The following is a 13,992-nucleotide window of genomic DNA, read 5'->3' on the forward strand; positions in this document are numbered from 1 at the left end:
TGCTAAGCTAAGTAAACCTTTTAGTTATTCCCTTTTATTTTAAGCTTTGTGTTTATATATTAATTAGTTTATGTGAATGCATGTAATGCATTTTTGTTATTAAACGTTTAAAAATCGTTTTAACGTTTTAACGGTTATGACCTGTTCCTGAACATACACAATTGTACTTGCTCCTCCGAAAGCGTTACCTTGGGTTCGATAGTATTTTGCATCTACAACCCATATGCTTGAATCTGGCACAGATAGGCAGATCTGGCGCCGATCCCTGCATACTGCTAAGGGTTAATTAAGTGTTCTCAGTGTGTTATAGTTATGGTCGTGCTTCATTATTAGCATGTGGTGGCAAGCATTTGAATTGTATGTGCGTGGTGAATCCTTGGGAGACAGAGCGTTCCTCTCGGCTAGTCGGTTCATAGACTGCGACCCACATAGGGGCATCTATGTGCAAAGTGACAATGAGTCCAAGTTTCTGACTCGATTAAACCAATCACGGATTGGCCCTTGCGGTCCTGACAAGGGGTGTTTCGATTTTCGCTCTGTTGACGCCAGAATTGTTTGTGAAGGTCAGCTAAATTTCTATCGAGCTGAACTGGCATCATTAGACCATCACATTAGTCAAAACATTTCTTAGGAGCATCCACTGGAGGACTATGCCTGTGCTATACATCTTCAAGGTCTGGCTCATAGGATCTATTGTGGAAGATGCAGTGATACTTTCTGTAACATGAAAACTACTTTATGTATACAGCCCCTTGGAATGCTGTGAAATGCACATTCAAGAGACGTACTAGCAGGCGCGTCGTTAGGGCTAGAAATTTGGGGCACCCCCCGTATCTCCGCCCACAGTGCCCCGGTTGTCAGGACAATGAGTGCCCTAAATGGCAATCATCTGTGCTGTCATCAGAGCGCGGCTGGGCCTTTGATGCAGCGCAGTGGCAGCCGGCAGGGGTTAACAGAGGGATGCACAGCGGCAGGGGTTGCGCACAAGCATGCCGGAAGCTTTTGCTCACCTCCCGGGATCCACAAGCCACATGTCCTTTCTTATTCCGGCTTTAGGCGTCTTCCTGTAGCATAGTAACAGCATCCCCTATGAAGTCATCATGAGGGCGCTGTTACTATGATACAGGAGGAGGATGCTTAAACAGGGAAGAAGGAAGGACATGTGGCACGTGGATCCCGGGAGGTATGAAAGCTTCTTATTCACACTCTATGGCTGTCTGCTGCAACTTTTGCCTGGGGATTTCAGTGAGAGGCGAGCGCTGTCTGTGTCCCCCCCTTCTGCACAGCAGGATGCGCAGACAGGGGTTCTGCCAGAGAACTCTCTTCTCTGTGCCCATGTTCCACCCGGAGGGCACATCTGTGGCGCGTCCTAAGGTAATCACTGAATGTTGTGCCCAGGGGCATAGCAATAGGGATTACAGAGGTTGTGACCGCATCGGGGCCCTCCCTTAACTACAATATTAGCTCTCTATTGGTCCTGTGCTCATAATAATCACTTCTATAGATATTTTGAACAGTAGTAATCATTAACACACTGTTCCCCATTCCCTTCTTGCACCTCTGACACTGCAGTTGCCATTGGCAAGTTTTGGTGCACCATATCAATTGTTATGTATACAGTGCTTGGGGGGCCCCATTGTAAAACTTGCATCGGGGCCCACAGCTCCTTAGCTACGCCACTGTTTGTGCCTGTATATTCCCCCCTCAGCAGCCCCCCAGTCCTTTCACATCAGCAGTTCCCCACTACATTCCCACCAGCAGCCCCTCAGTTCATCCCGAACAGCAGCCCCCCTCCCCAATCCTGCCATCAGTCTCCAGTCCTTCCACATCAGCAGCCCCCAAGTCCTGTCTGCCAGCAGTCCGCCAGTCCTTCCACATCAGCAGTCCCCCATTCTATCACCACCAGCAGCCCCTCAGTTCATCCCCCCTACCAGCAGCTCCCCAGTCCATGCCCATCAGCAGCCCCCTAGTCCATCACCAGCAGCCCCTCAGTCCTACCTGCCAGCAGTTCCCCAGTTATTCCCCACCAGCAGCTCCCCAGTCCTTCCCCACCAGCAGCTCCCCAGTCCTTCCCCTGCAGCTCCCCAGTCCTTCCCCACCTGCAGCTCCCCAGTCCTTCCCCACCTGCAGCTCCCCAGTCCTTCCCCACCTGCAGCTCCCCAGTCCTTTCCCACCAGCAGCTCCCCAGTCCTTTCCCACCAGCAGCTCCCCAGTCCTTCCCCACCTGCAGCTCCCCAGTCCTTCCCCACCTGCAGCTCCCCAATCCTTCCCCACCTGCAGCTCCCCAATCCTTCCCCACCTGCAGCTCCCCAGTCCTTCCCCACCTGCAGCTCCCCAGTCCTTCCCCACCTGCAGCTCCCCAGTCCTTCCCCACCTGCAGCTCCTCAGTCCTTCCCCACCTGCAGCTCCCCAGTCCTTCCCCACCTGCAGCTCCCCAGTCCTTCCCCACCAGCAGCTCCCCAGTCCTTCCCCACCAGCAGCACCGCAGTCTTTCCCCACCAGCAGCTCCCCAGTCCTTCCCCACCTGCAGCTCCCCAGTCCTTCCCCACCAGCATCTCCCCAGTACTTCCCCACCAGCAGCTCCCCAGTCCTTCCCCCACCAGCAGCCCCCCAAGACCTTCCCCACCTGCAGCCTCCCGGTCCTTCCCCACCTGCAGCTCCCCAGTCCTTCCCCCACCTGCAGCTCCCCAGTCCTTCCCCACCTGCAGCTCCCCAGTTCTTCCCCACCTGCAGCTCCCCAGTCCTTCCCCACCTGCAGCTCCCCAGTCCTTCCCCACCTGCAGCTCCCCAGTCCTTCCCCACCTGCAGCTCCCCAGTCCTTCCCCACCTGCAGCTCCCCAGTCCTTCCCCACCTGCAGCTCCCCAGTCCTTCCCCACCTGTAGCTCCCCAGTCCTTATCCACCTGCAGCTCCCCAGTCCTTCCCCCACCAGCAGCTCCCCAGTCCATCCCCACCAGCTGCTCCCCAGTCCTTCCCCTCCAGCAGCCCCCCAGTCCTTTCCCTCCAGCAGCTCCCCAGTCCTTTCCCTCCAGCAGCTCCCCAGTCCTTTCCCTCCAGCAGCTCCCCAGTCCTTTCCCACCAGCTGCTCCCCAGTCCTTTCCCACCAGCAGCTCCCCAGTCCTTTCCCACCAGCAGCTCCCCAGTCCTTTCCCACCAGCTGCTCCCCAGTCCTTTCCCACCAGCTGCTCCCCAGTCCTTTCCCACCAGCTGCTCCCCAGTCCTTTCCCACCAGCTGCTCCCCAGTCCTTTCCCACCAGCTGCTCCCCAGTCCTTTCCCACCAGCTGCTCCCCAGTCCTTTCCCACCAGCTGCTCCCCAGTCCGTTCCCACCAGCTGCTCCCCAGTCCTTCCCCACCTGCAGCTCCCCAGTCCTTCCCCACCTGCAGCCTCCTGGTCCATCCCCACCAGCAGCTCCCCAGTCCTTCCCCACCTGCAGCTCCCCAGTCCTTCCCCACCTGCAGCTCCCCAGTCCTTCCCCACCTGCAGCTCCCCAGTCCTTCCCCACCTGCAGCTCCCCAGTCCTTCCCCACCTGCAGCTCCCCAGTCCTTCCCCACCTGCAGCTCCCCAGTCATTCCCCACCAGCAGCACCGCAGTCCTTCCTCACCAGCAGCTCCCCAGTCCTTCCCCACCTGCAGCTCCCCAGTCCTTTCCCACCTGCAGCTCCCCAGTCCATCCCCACCAGCCCCCCCAGTCTTTCTCCACCAGCAGCCCCGCAATCCTCCCCCACCAGCAGCTCCCCAGTCAATCCCCACCAGCAGCTCCCCAGTCAATCCCCACCAGCAGCTCCCCAGTCAATCCCCACCAGCAGCTCCTCAGTCCTTTCCCACCAGCAGCCCCCCAGTCCTTTCCCACCAGCAGCTCCCCAGTCCTTTCCCACCAGCAGCCCCCCAGTCCTTTCCCACCAGCAGCCCCCCAGTCCCACCTCACCAACAGCCCCCCAGTCCCACCTCACCAACAGCCCCCCATATTTTGTTATCCACCGGCGCCATTTGGTTATCCAGCCGGGCCCTATTTTCACTGCACCCTTTTTTCTTGCACACGCAGCTCTCCAGTCCTTCTCCACCAGTAGCCTCTCATTCCATCCCCACCACCAGCAGCACCCTGATCCTACCCTTCCAGCAGCACCCTGATCCTACCCAACCAGCAACATCCCAGTCCCAGTGTTTGTTTTGTTAGTCATGTCTTGCTAGTTTGACTCCTTTATGCTTTAATAACTGCCTTGATTCTTCATACCATTTCTCAGATTTTGGTTAGTATTGACATGATTGCATCATGCATTTTCTGCAGCTCCCCAGTCCTTTCCCTCCAGCAGCTCCCCAGTCCTTTCCCACCAGCAGCTCCCCAGTCCTTTCCCACCAGCTGCTCCCCAGTCCTTTCCCACCAGCTGCTCCCCAGTCCTTCCCCACATGCAGCTCCCCAGTCCTTCCCCACCTGCAGCTCCCCAGTCCTTCCCCACCTGCAGCTCCCCAGTCCTTCCCCACCTGCAGCCTCCTGGTCCATCCCCACCAGCAGCTCCCCAGTCCTTCCCCACCTGCAGCTCCCCAGTCCTTCCCCACCAGCAGCACCGCAGTCCTTCCTCACCAGCAGCTCCCCAGTCCTTCTCCACCTGCAGCTCCCCAGTCCTTTCCCACCTGCAGCTCCCCAGTCCATTTCCACCAGCTGCTCCCCAATCCATCCCCACCAGCCCCCTCAGTCTTTCTCCACCAGCAGCCCCGCAATCCTCCCCCACCAGCAGCTCCCCAGTCAATCCCCACCAGCAGCTCCCCAGTCCATTCCCACCAGCAGCTCCCCAGTCCTTTCCCACCAGCAGCCCCCCAGTCCTTTCCCACCAGCAGCTCCCCAGTCCTTTCCCACCAGCTGCTCCCCAGTCCTTTCCCACCAGCTGCTCCCCAGTCCTTCCCCACTTGCAGCTCCCCAGTCCTTCCCCACCTGCAGCTCCCCAGTCCTTCCCCACCTGCAGCTCCCCAGTCCTTCCCCACCTACAGCTCCCCAGTCCTTCCCCACCTACAGCTCCCCAGTCCTTCCCCACCTGCAGCTCCCCAGTCCTTCCCCACCAGCAGCACCGCAGTCCTTCCTCACCAGCAGCTCCCCAGTCCTTCTCCACCTGCAGCTCCCCAGTCCTTTCCCACCTGCAGCTCCCCAGTCCATTTCCACCAGCTGCTCCCCAATCCATCCCCACCAGCCCCCTCAGTCTTTCTCCACCAGCAGCCCCGCAATCCTCCCCCACCAGCAGCTCCCCAGTCAATCCCCACCAGCAGCTCCCCAGTCCATTCCCACCAGCAGCTCCCCAGTCCTTTCCCACCAGTAGCCCCCCAGTCCTTTCCCACCAGCAGCTCCCCAGTCCTTTCCCACCAGCAGCTCCCCAGTCCTTTCCCACCAGCAGCTCACCAGTCCTTTCCCACCAGCAGCTCCCCAGTCCTTTCCCACCAGCAGCTCCCCAGTCCTTTCCCACCAGCAGCTCCCCAGTCCTTTCCCACCAGCAGCCCCCCAGTCCTTTCCCACCAGCAGCCCCCAGTCCCACCTCACCAACAGCCCCCCATATTTTGTTATCCACCGGCGCCATTTGGTTATCCAGCCGGGCCCTATTTTCACTGCACCCTTTTTTCTTGCACACGCAGCTCTCCAGTCCTTCTCCACCAGTAGCCTCTCATTCCATCCCCACCACCAGCAGCACCCTGATCCTACCCTTCCAGCAGCACCCTGATCCTACCCAACCAGCAACATCCCAGTCCCAGTGTTTGTTTTGTTAGTCATGTCTTGCTAGTTTGACTCCTTTATGCTTTCATAACTGCCTTGATTCTTCATACCATTTCTCAGATTTTGGTTAGTATTGACATGATTGCATCATGCATTTTCTGCAGCTCCCCAGTCCTTTCCCTCCAGCAGCTCCCCAGTCCTTTCCCTCCAGCAGCTCCCCAGTCCTTTCCCACCAGCAGCTCCCCAGTCCTTTCCCACCAGCTGCTCCCCAGTCCTTTCCCACCAGCTGCTCCCCAGTCCTTTCCCACCAGCTGCTCCCCAGTCCTTTCCCACCAGCTGCTCCCCAGTCCTTTCCCACCAGCTGCTCCCCAGTCCTTTCCCACCAGCTTTTCCCCAGTCCTTTCCCACCAGCTGCTCCCCAGTCCTTTCCCACCAGCTGCTCCCCAGTCCTTTCCCACCAGCTGCTCCCCAGTCCTTTCCCACCAGCTGCTCCCCAGTCCTTCCCCACATGCAGCTCCCCAGTCCTTCCCCACCTGCAGCTCCTCAGTCCTTCCCCACCTGCAGCCTCCTGGTCCATCCCCACCTGCAGCTCCCCAGTCCTTCCCCACCAGCAGCACCGCAGTCCTTTCCCACCTGCAGCTCCCCAGTCCATTCCCACCAGCTGCTCCCCAGTCCATCCCCACCAGCCCCCCCCAGTCTTTCTCCACCAGCAGCCCCGCAATCCTCCCCCACCAGCAGCTCCCCAGTCAATCCCCACCAGCAGCTCCCCAGTCAATCCCCACCAGCAGCTCCCCAGTCAATCCCCACCAGCAGCTCCCCAGTCCTTTCCCACCAGCAGCCCCCCAGTCCTTTCCCACCAGCAGCTCCCCAGTCCTTTCCCACCAGCAGCCCCCCAGTCCTTTCCCACCAGCAGCCCCCCAGTCCTTTCCCACCAGCAGCCCCCCAGTCCCACCTCACCAACAGCCCCCCATATTTTGTTATCCACCGGCGCCATTTGGTTATCCAGCCGGGCCCTATTTTCACTGCACCCTTTTTTCTTGCACACGCAGCTCTCCAGTCCTTCTCCACCAGTAGCCTCTCATTCCATCCCCACCACCAGCAGCACCCTGATCCTACCCTTCCAGCAGCACCCTGATCCTACCCAACCAGCAACATCCCAGTCCCAGTGTTTGTTTTGTTAGTCATGTCTTGCTAGTTTGACTCCTTTATGCTTTCATAACTGCCTTGATTCTTCATACCATTTCTCAGATTTTGGTTAGTATTGACATGATTGCATCATGCATTTTCTGCAGCTCCTCAGTCCTTTCCCACCAGCTGCTCCCCAGTCCTTTCCCACCAGCTGCTCCCCAGTCCTTTCCCACCAGCTGCTCCCCAGTCCTTTCCCACCAGCTGCTCCCCAGTCCTTTCCCACCAGCTGCTCCCCAGTCCTTTCCCACCAGCTGCTCCCCAGTCCTTTCCCACCAGCTGCTCCCCAGTCCTTTCCCACCAGCTGCTCCCCAGTCCTTTCCCACCAGCTGCTCCCCAGTCCTTTCCCACCTGCAGCTCCCCAGTCCTTTCCCACCTGCAGCTCCCCAGTCCTTTCCCACCTGCAGCTCCCCAGTCCTTCCCCACATGCAGCTCCCCAGTCCTTCCCCACCTGCAGCTCCCCAGTCCTTCCCCACCTGCAGCTCCCCAGTCCTTCCCCACCTGCAGCTCCCCAGTCCTTCCCCACCTGCAGCCTCCTGGTCCTTCCCCACCTGCAGCTCCCCAGTCCTTCCCCACCTGCAGCTCCCCAGTCCTTCCCCACCTGCAGCTCCCCAGTCCTTCCCCACCTGCAGCTCCCCAGTCCTTCCCCACCTGCAGCTCCCCAGTCCTTCCCCACCTGCAGCTCCCCAGTCCTTCCCCACCTGCAGCTCCCCAGTCCTTCCCCACCTGCAGCTCCCCAGTCCTTCCCCACCTGCAGCTCCCCAGTCCTTCCCCACCTGCAGCTCCCCAGTCCTTCCCCACCTACAGCTCCCCAGTCCTTCACCACCTGCAGCTCCCCAGTCCTTCCCCACCAGCAGCACCGCAGTCCTTCCTCACCAGCAGCTCCCCAGTCCTTCCCCACCTGCAGCTCCCCAGTCCATTCCCACCAGCTGCTCCCCAGTCCATCCCCACCAGCCCCCCCAGTCTTTCTCCACCAGCATCCCCGCAATCCTCCCCCACCAGCAGCTCCCCAGTCTTTCTCCACCAGCAGCTCCCCAGTCAATCCCCACCAGCAGCTCCCCAGTCCTTTCCCACCAGCAGCCCCCCAGTCCTTTCCCACCAGCAGCTCCCCAGTCCTTTCCCACCAGCAGCCCCCCAGTCCTTACCATTTCTCAGATTTTGGTTAGTATTGACATGATTGCATCATGCATTTTCTGCAGATTAATCATCTGCACATCTGTGATGTGGGACCACCACATTATGGGGTAAATGCTTTGTTTTTTTGTGTGGGTAAAATGCTGCCTTATTATATATGTGTTTTTGTTGGGGGGGGGGGGGGCAGGCATCTAATTAATGTTAGAATCACTTTTCCTAACTGTTTTTGGGAAAAAACGAAGGGCCTTTTGAGTTACACTGTTACATTACAGTTGACTAAGCCTATGTCATGATCACACCCATTTTTTAGTGCGGCGCGCTTGATGCGCCGCACTCTACCTCTATACTTTGTGCCCCGAATCTTTTAAGATCCTAGCGACGCCCCTGCATACTAGCATAAGACCTTTGGACAAAACCAGCATATCTACTCATCACAGAAAGGTCATTAAGTTTATCTTAATGTGCCCTTTTTAGACTTTATTAGATGGCCAGTTATGTATCCTTTAGATAGACCTTTTTAACAAATGTAATTTTTATATGCGTCTCATATAGAACAGGTCAATTTAAATACACTTGTCAACCAACGAGATGGCTAGCTATCCATCCAAGAAGAACCCTGTGAACTATTACATTTCTGGCATATCTTTTGAAGATGATCTGTTTATATGAGGGTAGCAAAAGGTAAATAAGCTTAAATCTTCCGTGAAACAATTTTTTTTTTCCTAGAAAATTCACCCAAGTTTCAAGTTCAGTAAGTTTGCTTTCGTCTGTATTGTATATATAAAAATGCTGAATCATTTAAAAAAATGCATTCCATTCAGCATTGTTTCCACAACTGATTTTTCCTAAGCGGTTTGGAGGTTTTGAATCTATAGTTTCTTCAAGTGATCCTAGTTGAAAATGAGTCTGTCTTGATTTGTCTTGCAAAGTTAAAGTGGGAACCCAGCTTAAAGAGCATTCTTAGAGGTGAGAAAAATCACACTTTATTTTGTGTGCTTTTATATATCTTGACAATTTATTAGTTTTAAAGCAAATTGTAATTTTTAATTTAGGTATGCTCTAAGGTTATTTTGTTTAAGCTTGGTTTGGGTGGAGAAGGGTTTTAAAATTAGAAATTTGTTTATAAAGAAATGTAATAGGAAAATGACAGAGAAAAGACATAAAGGGGTTGCTACAACATCCAATTCATTATCACTAAGAATCTAGCGTTATATAAACATTGCATACATTGCTTGTAGGGATGAGCTTGCAGCTCAGAGTTCTCTTATGCGCATCTGAATTTCTATAATTTTGAAGATTCAGAACTTGGAATTCTCCAATTGACCTGGAAATAAATGTATCTCATTGGTCAGTGTAATGACTGATAGGAACCCCTGGCTTCAAATTCTAAGATGCTTTCACTGTGGTTGTCAGGAATATATTGGGGTGCTAATGCTGTTAAGGATAATACAGTAAAATATTTTCATTTTCTCATTTTTATATCTGCTGTGGTATGTCAAAGGTGTAGATATGCAGGCTAGATTCATGGACTGTTCATGTGATTGTGTGGGTGGGTCACTAGACCTACATTTGCATCTAAAGAGGACTTCAGTGAATAGAGCTTGGGTAATCAAACAATGGCAGAAGTGAAGTGTTGAAGTCCTTGACACTTGAAACATTTACACTTCTGTTGAGGAAGTGAAGAACTCTAGACTAAGTCAGGAAGAGTCGCTGCACCAAAAGTTGACATGTGTGTTAAACACTATTTCATTGTGAGGAAATTGAATTATTGGTGGAGGTGCAAACTATACCCTGTAAATCACATCTATGGGAAGGGGGTGGAAATCTCTGCAGACTTTAAAAACGGAGACAGGAAAAAGCCTTAATCAAGTTTCCACCTGGAGTTGAAAGCCTCACTTCACAATCTTTTGATGTATAGACTTTTACCTGGAAATGGAATATGTCTGAGATTTAATTAAAAACTAGTTCCTCCCCAAGGAAGTTGCAGCCTCCAGGCGTATCTCACAGTATAAAACAGCAGCTAGGATAACCACAACTTGTAGTCCTTGGAGGTAGCACACACGGCTAGAACTAACCTGGTTCCTGACCAGAAGTGCGTACTCCCGCAACAACGCCAGATCGATACGCTGGTACGTTTATTTCCCCGTTTATTTTGGTAAGCAAAATCGCTTTGCGTGTATTTTTTTAACTTTTATCTTTGTAACTTTTTATTTTGTTTTTTGTAATCTTTTGTATATATTCTGTTCTGCATTGTTCCACTTCCATTTTTCCTGGAATATTAAACTATTATTTAATAAGCTTGACACTTGCTGTACTAAACTAATACTCATAGCCTAGAAGAGACTGAAGTGTGTATAAGTCCGTGCCTGATTGTATGCTTGAGCAACACTACCATATGAAATTGTAATTGCATTGTGTGTGGGGGCGTTTGTCATACGTTGGCCTAAAGCGCGCAGCTGACCCAACGTACGAAAAACGCCAGTGCGAGTAGCGACAGCAGAGTGGCTAACCGTATCGTTCGGAACGACTGTTAGTGGTTTTTTGCTTCACTACAGTGTAAGATTGCAACTGTGTGTGTGTGTGGGTGCGTGGCGTTCCCGTATTCGGCCTAAGTGCAAAGCTGACCCAAATACGAAAACGAGGAGTGCGCGCTGAGGACTCGACAGCAGAGTGGAAGTGTCTAGCGAACAGCTAGTGGTGGCAGTGAGAGATGTTCTGAGGGGTCCCAGCCTTGTTTTAGCTCGAATAAGGCTGCTCCCCGCTTGATCTGGTCAAACCCGCAGTCGGGAACCGTATACGCAGGCGGGCCGCGGGCCGGTTCCTGACAGTGGTTCCTTTTCTAATACTGTGCCTGTGATTGGTGAGGGAAGTGGCTGTGCAACGGAGGGGGAGTGGTTGTGTGACAGATGAGCAGTGGTGCTGTGGTGGGTTTTGGGGTGTCTGGCATTAATGTAGCTGGTGTCGGAGGTACACAGTAGGGGAGTGGTAGGCGTCAGCGGCAGTAGTGTGACAATTATTGTAGAGAAAGCCCCAGCATAAAAAAAAAGTTTTGAAACTGCTGCCAGGACTCCCTATTGGTCCCTTAACAGACCAATGGGAATACTCTTCAGGGCTGTTCTGTAAAATTATTTCTATAAGATGCAGCCATACATGATTTAATCCTATTATCTATGGGAGCCGTAAACCCTTTTGGATCTAGGGATACATTTAAACAGTAAAAAACAAAAACACAAAAAACAAAAAACAAAACAAAAAAACTCTCGGTAAACGCTGAATCTATTCCATAAACGGTGACTGGTCTAATACTAGGATATCAAACTGTATCTAGACAACCCTAAAGTACATCTCACAATGAACATATATAAACATACCGGTAGACCTGGAAATTCTCAGGAACAGTAAGAACAATTGACATGGTGCTTTCTGACGGACTGTTGTGAAAGACATTCCCACTTTAGTATTTAACAATCCTAATTTATCCAAATAAAAAAGAGAAGTAAGGAAAACTGCTGTGCATTTTATCAGTACAGGTTATATGCAAAGTATAACAAAATCTCTGCGTGAAAAGGGTTCAGATCTTTCCTAAATTCCAGTACATCCTGTTCTATTGTGGTGGCCTTCTGCACAATTGTTTCTCTAAATTAGCCAACTCATTTCTAATTGCTCCTTTAAAGTACATCTGCACCGAGAGGGATATTCTGTAGATGCTGCCATATTTCATTACTTTTAAACAATACCAGTTGCCTGGCCTTCTGCTGGCTGCAGTAGTGTCTGAATCACACACCTCAACCAAGCTAAACCAGTCAAATTTCAGTCAGAAATACCTGATCTGCATGCTTGCTTGGGGTTTATAGGCTAAAAGTATTGGGAGGCGCAATTTGCCTTGTATAAAAGGGAATAAATATTTCAGCCTCCATATTCCTCTCAGTTCAGGTGTGCTTTAACTACCTGGGGACCGCGTCACGCCAGACATGACCGCGGCGGCAGCCCCAGAACCGCCTAATGCCAATTGGCGTCAGGTCCTGGAGCTGGCTTGTGCAGGAGATCGCGCGCAGGTTGCCCCTGGCACACAGGAGAGCGATTGGCTGTCATAGGCTTAAACCTATGACAGCCGATCGCGTCATTGGCTGGCTGGGGGGAGGGTGAGTTTTCAGGGGGGGAAAAGAAATAGTAAATTTTATAAAAAAAATAAAATATTTATATATTAAAAAAAACAATGGGGGGCAATCAGACCCCACCAATAGAGAGCTCTGTTGATGGGGAGAAAGGGGGGGGGGGGGAATCACTTGTGTGCTGAGTTGTGCGGCCCTGCAGCGAGCCCTTAAAGCTGCAGTGGCCAATTTTGTGAAAAGTAGCCTGGTGTAGGGGGGTTTAACACTGCGGTCCTCAAGTGGTTAAAGAGAGCCCAAGGTAGGGACATAAAATAAAAATAAAAAAACCTATGCTACCTGATCCGGGGGGTTGGGCGGATCAGGTAGCCACCATCTTCACCGCTCTCCACCGCACCTGTGGCCATCATCACCGCACTTTCATTTTCGTGACTTCTGAGGTCACAATGCTGGAAGGAGAGCGAGATGCTCTCTCAGCATGCAGGGAGGCGAGGGAGCAGCAGGGGGTGTGGCAAGGGAGAGAACGCTGCCCAATGGCAGCTGAACAAAGCCTGCAAGAACCATTGCACGTTGTGAGCAGGGAATCCCTCTCCTCCTTTTGCCTTGAGATTAGAGACAATTATTGCTGGCAATTTTTGGGGGCTATAGCGCGTGTGTGTGTGTGTGTGGGGGGGGGGGACAGGGAGCGACGTGGGATGAGACATAGGCATGTCATGAGGCAGGGAACAAGCCTCTGTGTTCCATCTCCCCCCCCCCCCCCCCCTCCTGTCATATAAGTAGATAAAAACTTGCTGTATTTAATATGTATTGCTCATATTTTGATTTTCATGACTTTTCTATAGTAAAAAAACAGAAAATCCTGTGTGAGGGAGGGGGGGGGGGGGAAACAGGAGGGAAAGAGGTTGCAGCCAATCAGGCTGCATTAGTTAAGTCTGAGGGGAAAGTAAAGAAGGAAAAAAAAAACCAGCATGCCCTGCAACTTCCTTTGTGCAACATATGTACCAAATAAGCGCCAGGGAAACTGGGGAATGATATTTTATGGAGAAGAAAAATAAGAGTTATTTTTAACTATTGGATTGCCTGGTTAGTATCCTTATTACTTTTTTACCAGATAAAAATAAAGAATTGATTTTTGATTTTTTTAACCGACAGTTACTCCTTAAAGAGACTAACAAAAATGTCATCCTTTTTTCTACCATCCTACAAGTTCCTAAATCTATTCTAATGTGCTCTGGCTTACTGCAGCACTTTCTACTACCACCGTCTCTGTAATAAATCAATGTATGTTTCCCCTGTTGGACTTGTCGCCCTGTGTCTGGAAGGCTGCCAACTCTTCTGTGCTAATCGGTTATGCACACCCCTCTCCAGGCCCCTCTATGCACACTCCAGTGTGTGTGTTATTTACATAAGCCAGCAGCGTCTCTGCTCTCTTTTCAGTGAGAGAAGAGAGCTGGATAAAAATCCTCCTCTGTTAGGCAGTGAAAGGAGCTGGCTGACACATACTGAGGAATTACAGACAGGGCAGAGCTGTCTGCAGGAAGAAACGATCAGCCTGTCACTAGTATTCAGTGGATGAGAGTTGCAGGGGGACAGAAGGTAAACACACAAATGATCTCTTGAGATTCAAAAGGAAGGCTGTATACAGCCTGCTTGTGTATGGATGTATTTTCTATGTGTGGACATACTGTACATCAACCTACTTCCTGTTTTGGTGGCCATTTTGTTTGTTTATAAACAAACTTTTTAAAACGGTTTTTGACTACTTTTAACCACTTCCCGACCGCCGTATAGACAATTGGCGGCCGGGAAGTGGACCCTGCAAGGACCGCCGTATTGACAAATGGCGGCGGTCCATGTAGGGGCATGGC

This window comes from Hyperolius riggenbachi, chromosome 3 (assembly GCF_040937935.1).
Source record: "Hyperolius riggenbachi isolate aHypRig1 chromosome 3, aHypRig1.pri, whole genome shotgun sequence".
Classification (NCBI taxonomy): domain Eukaryota; kingdom Metazoa; phylum Chordata; class Amphibia; order Anura; family Hyperoliidae; genus Hyperolius; species Hyperolius riggenbachi.